Source organism: Neoarius graeffei, chromosome 23, assembly GCF_027579695.1.
Source record: "Neoarius graeffei isolate fNeoGra1 chromosome 23, fNeoGra1.pri, whole genome shotgun sequence".
Taxonomy (NCBI): Eukaryota; Metazoa; Chordata; class Actinopteri; order Siluriformes; family Ariidae; genus Neoarius; species Neoarius graeffei.
Window position 1 is genome coordinate 58,060,772 of NC_083591.1, and position 6,000 is coordinate 58,066,771.

The following is a 6,000-nucleotide window of genomic DNA, read 5'->3' on the forward strand; positions in this document are numbered from 1 at the left end:
ACCAACCAGAGCACACAGCACCAACCAGAGCACACAGCACCAACCAGCACCAACCAGAGCACACAGCACCAACCAGCACCAACCAGAGCACACAGCACCAACCAGCACCAACCAGAGCACACAGCACCAACCAGCACCAACCAGAGCACACAGCACCAACCAGCGCCTACCAGAGCACACAGCACCAACCAGCGCACAAAGCACCAACCAGCACCAACCAGAGCACACAACACCAACCAGAGCACACCGGACCAACCAGCACCAACCAGAACACACAGCACCAGCCAGAACCAACCAGAACACACAGCACCAACCAGCGCCAACCAGAGCACACAGCACCAACCAGAACACACAGCACCAACCAGCGCCAACCAGAGCACACAGCACCAATCAGCGCCAACCAGAGCACACAGTACCAACCAGAGTACCAACCAGAACACACAGGACCAACCAGAGCACACAGTACCAACCAGAGCACCAACCAAAGCACCCAGCACCAACCAGAGCACCCAGCACCAACCAGAGTACCAACCAGAACACACAGGACCAACCAGAGCACACAGTACCAACCAGAGTACCAACCAGAACACACAGGACCAACCAGAGCACACAGTACCAACCAGAGGACCAACCAGAGCACCCAGCACCAACCAGAGCACCAACCAGAGCACCCAGCACCAACCAGCGCCAACCAGAGCACACAGCACCAATCAGCGCCAACCAGAGCACACAGTACCAACCAGAGTACCAACCAGAACACACAGGACCAACCAGAGCACACAGTACCAACCAGAGCACCAACCAGAGCACACAGCACCAACCAGAGCACACAGTACCAACCAGAGCACCAACCAGAGCACACAGCACCAACCAGAGCACCAACCAGAGCACCCAGCACCAACCAGAGCACACAGCACCAATCAGCGCCAACCAGAGCACACAGTACCAACCAGAGTACCAACCAGAACACACAGGACCAACCAGAGCACACAGTACCAACCAGAGCACCAACCAGAACACACAGGACCAACCAGAACACACAGGACCAACCAGAGCACACAGTACCAACCAGAGCACCAACCAGAGCACCCAGCACCAACCAGAACACACAGGACCAACCAGAGCACACAGTACCAACCAGAGTACCAACCAGAACACACAGGACCAACCAGAACACACAGGACCAACCAGAGCACACAGTACCAACCAGAGCACCAACCAGAGCACCCAGCACCAACCAGAGCACCAACCAGAGCACCCAGCACCAACCAGCGCCAACCAGAGCACACAAAAGCACAGAACTTCAACAAATGCCAACCTGGACAGCAACCACAGCACAGAGAATTAACAGCGCCAACCACAGCACAGCGCGTCAACTAGCACCAATTAGTGCCAACCTGAGCACCAACCAGACCACTAGCGCCAATTGGAGCACAGAACGCCAACAAGCGCCAAACAATTAAAAAGAATCACCTCAGGTAACGCAGCCTTGGCTCATGTTTTAGCAAACAAACAAACAAGCAAAAAAATAAAAACAACATGAAGTGACATCGCAGGGGTTCAGTGGAGAAAAAGGTCAATGACAAGGAGTCGCATGAAAGGTTAGTTTCTTGTTTAATCTGCCCGACATATCATACATAACTTCCATGTGAAAATCAGTTTGCGGTTGTGTGTGTGTGTGTGTAAAGTGTCTGCGTCACTTACAAACTCCATGACACATTACAAGAGCTAACAACTGAAAGCACGAGAGCAGGCATACTTAAAATTTGGCGATCTCAGAGCACAGAACATTGCACAGGTCTCAGGCTACAAGGGAAACTGGCGTGTTTACCATACGCTAATCACTCCTTGTCTCGTACTATATACTCCAACACCTCAGTCGGCGAGGATATCCTCATTTTTACCATCAAAGCCCGTCTTCAAGTGCTACCGACTAAATCTAATCTGGCCATTTGGTATCCATCTAGACATCATCCACACTGCATTCTCCATCTCACTACCCATCAGAATGGGACAGTTGCACACGTTTTAAATGGATGCGACTTTAATAAAGGTCTCTATATAGCACGGCATGACAGGTTGGTGGACCTGGTAACAAAAGACATCAAAGAGGTGCACGGACTTTCAATAAAAATCCATAACCACTGTGCAGTAAAAATGGACTGGTTTAGCGCTAATCATGAAGACGCCCCCTTTAGTAACATTCCAAACACCCCTGACATCACCATTATAGACGCTGACAATAAGAATGTTATTTTTGTGGAAATAGGTTGTTGTTTTGATTTATACACGGACACTTGTTACCACTCCAAGCTTTTAAAATACCAGCCACTTTTGGATACAGTCACAAACCAGGGCTAGAGGTGTAAACTTGTTGTTCTAGCGTTTGGCAGCCTGGGACATGGACATAGATTTGCCCTGCGTGGGCTGCAATTCTGTGGACTGAGTAAGGGCAATTCAAAAAAACTTGCCAAGTATTGTTCAATCTGCCATAATAGGCAGCATACCGTATCAATCTGGAGAAGGAGATGCCATGTGTACCCTTAACCACGCCTATTTTTTTTCATGTTTACCCCTAACTATCAATACAGTGCAATGTATAGTATGGGACGCTTTGTGATTGACCTGTCCTAGTTAATGGATCGCACATGACATTTTGTGATTGACCTGTTCTTACTAATCCTATGAAATTACTTCCAATCAGTATTTGGATCTGTAATAAGAAATTTCCTTGTGTTTAGATCCAAATAAAAGTATTAAAGTGTGGGGGCGTCGTGGCTCAGGTGGATAAGGCGCCATACCATAAATCCGAGGACCCGGGTTCGATTCCGACCCGAGGTCATTTCCCGATCCCTCCCCGTCTCTCTCTCTCCTGCTCATTTCCTGTCTCTACACTGTCCTATCCACATAAAGGTGAAAAAAGCCCAAAAAATATCTTTAAAAAAAAAAAGTGTGTGTAAAACAAGTGTATGGAAAACAAAGCGAAGACATTTACAGCGTTCATCAGGCTGCTCTTCACTTCCACTTGGACTCAGAGAAGTTGAACAAAAGAATAACGCTGTAAAAACCATCTCTCCTGCTGGATATTCGCTGCAAGAACCCCATTGCCATGGAGACCTGCTCTGGCCCTAACGAGTTTCACAAAAATCATGACAGGATTACGATGGAATAACGAGTGCAGCTCTAATCTGTTGCTTCGGCGCGTAAACAAGCTGCCAGGTCACATGGTTTACGGGGGTCTGGAGTCGAGGAGCCGAGCTCTAGGGGGCGGGGACAAAGCAGCTGGATATGCGACCACCACAAAGTCGTAAACGGGAGGAATGCAAGGTCTCGGGGTTGGAATGCCAGAGGTCAAGAGTAACAGATTAAAGGTCAGATCTGACACATAAAACCCAAAGAAAGAAAGAAAAAAAAAACCCCCCACAAAAACTCCATCTTCTGTTTCACACCTGATCTGATGGGAGCTTTAGAGGAAACGATGCAGCGGCACTTTTACCTTCTGACACTTTTATTTGTAGCTCGATGTTCATGCTACTGAGAGAGACAAAGTGATAATTCGTGGATAAATCTAAGACCATGAGCTCAAACGGTTCCTCAGACCAGCCTGATGGAGCGTGTGGTCCGACGCTCCTTCAGTTCCCCACCCACAACTTTAACTGTTTGACAGAAGAAAACCGTCTAGCCATTAATTTGAATGCGTGTAGAAATGCTACGAAGAAAAATAACACTTGGAAGGAAGTCGCAGAGATCGTCGGTGCCTGTGGTAGTCGTGCGTAGCTAACACAGTTAGCGAAGATACTGTAGCATGAAGCTGAATAGTGTGCTGTTTAAGTTGTGGTGAAATAGTTAACTTTATATATGAATAGCTACTAATGTTGCACGCTGGACAGGCCACGCCTACAACAAAGTGCAATCGCATGTCTTCACATTCGCCAATCAGCCCAAACAGGAGTGACGTTCTGGAAAGCTCGGCTCATTTTCTGAAAATAAATTCCTGAAGTTGACAGACGGCTGGAGCGAGTGGCGGATTAGCGTCGCGGTGATGACGGGAACACTGACTGCAATGTTATTATAACGTGGAGAGGACGCTGTCGTTCGAGTCAGGGGACACAACGGTAGTTTTTAAATGATGTTGTAAAAAAAATTCCAGAATAATTTAGCAGTCAGGTTGGGAAGAGCGCAAATCATGATCATGAATTTATTACTTACAATGATTTTTATTTTTTGTTGTTCTGAAATAATAGTCCACGCTGACATGAGTGAAGGTGGCGTGAGATCTAGAGGACTCACGGGTGAATGATTAACAGAAGTGACGGTGTGTGTGTGTGTGCACGTTTTCTCAGATAAAAACCTCCTAGAGTGTAACAAACCGAGACAGACAGGTTACCTTTTCCCCTCATGCTAAATACGCTGTTCAACCTGCCAGCATTTAAACAACCGCAAAAAAAAATTACGTTCAAGAAAAAAGTAAATAAAAGACAGAAATGAAGCACTGGCGTTTTCACGGTGACGTTGACAGCTGTGATGAGTTGAGCAATGAACCTGTTGTGCAACACCTGCCTCGCTCATGGGGCTGAAACTCATACGACAGACTTTAAAATAACGAGCGCTTGTTTTCTGAGAAAGAGAAGAAAAAGAGGAAAGAAAAAGAAAAGCACTCGCCGTCCTCACACCTGACAGACGGTGTTTAACCAGACAGCTGAGCAACTGCAGTTTTTCACCAATCAGCTCTCGGATTACAAAGGCTACACAAAGTCCTTTTTTCACTCCGAGTCAGACAGAAGGAGACGGAAGGAGAAAAGGTCTTTCATTTCCTCCACTTCTCTCTAATCGTGAGCCCCGAAGCAGCGCCAGAAAACTTCTGAGCGTCAGAGACGACGTGACCAAAAATAAAAAAAAAAAAATAAAATAAAATAAAAATGGACCGAGATCACCACAGGAGATAAGGAACAACTGGACAAGCAGGTTTCCTGCCGGCGGCTGGCTCGCCTCAGCTGCGGTTTAGTCCCAGAAAAAGCCTAAAAAACAGCAGTACATTATTTCAAGTTAAAGAGCAGGATGACGGGTGGTGGTGGGGGGCAGTCTGGGGGGCTGCAAGGGGTAAAAAGTACCAGAATGTGGGGAAAGAAAAGGAGCCGGGCTTTAAAGAGGGTAAAACTATTGTTTTAAGCAAACAAGTCTGAATCGAAGGACAAAAGGCGTCTCGATAAGGCTGAAAAGTCACACGAACTCGAGTTCCAGATAAAAATGTGGGAACTTGTACATTCTGGGAAGTGAAAAGGAAAAGAAAGAAAAAAGTAACGAGATCCAAAAGTTCTCAGAAGTGAAGTGAAACGGTGAGACGCGACCAAGCAACAGGTGTAAAAACTTTACTCACCCGTATCCTTCAGCGGAAAGAAAGACTGGAAAACTGGGGGGGAAAATGTAATCCTTAATCCAGAGACAGATTTTTAAAAGTATTCCTGAAAAGTGCACACGGCATCCACACGTTAAACTCCTTTCACGCTTTTACATCCAGGTAAACAAGTCCTCACTTAAATTCCACAAAAACGTCCATAAAAAGTTTCTCAATCCATTAAAACGTGGTGAGATTTTCCTGTTTTCCTTCTTGCTTTAATAAACGTCTCCTCCGAGATCCGCTGCTTTCCTGAAAACAGTCCCTTCTGAGGACAAAAAGCTTCTTCACGCTGTTGAGAGCACCGGGAAACAGGAGGGAGAGTGGGCGGGGCCTCAACGTGCGGTCACACAAGGTGGGATTTGCTACTGCGGCCTGGGAAAAAGGGGCGGAGACATGACGGCTCTCCTGAGCCACTGCCCAGAAGGTGTTTAACTTACCTGTGTGTGTGATAGAGAAAGGTGTGTGTGAGAGATAGAAAGGGGTGTGTGTGTGTGTGTGTGTGTGTGTGTGTGTGTGTGTGTGTGTGTGTGTGATAGAGAGGTGTGTGTGGGTGGGTGTGTCAGGAGATTTTACAGAGTTTAAAGAGTCATTAGGAAACGTGG

The 6,000-nt window shown here is 46.9% G+C and overlaps 1 protein-coding gene across 5 annotated transcripts in view; it reads right to left on the minus strand.

Moving 5' to 3' along the window:
• Positions 1–5,788, minus strand: part of ptprfb (protein tyrosine phosphatase receptor type Fb) — a 202,976-nt gene extending 197,188 nt beyond the window's left edge. For 2 of the 5 annotated variants that reach the window (XM_060906537.1, XM_060906533.1), the window contains exon 1: positions 5,378–5,787. The gene's annotated coding sequence lies outside the window, so the exon portion shown is untranslated. Of the gene's footprint in view, positions 1–4,209; positions 4,364–5,377 lie in introns of those variants that run through there. The other 3 variants (XM_060906535.1, XM_060906536.1, XM_060906534.1) reach the window with 3 other exon arrangements.
• Positions 5,789–6,000: the final 212 nt, after the last annotated feature.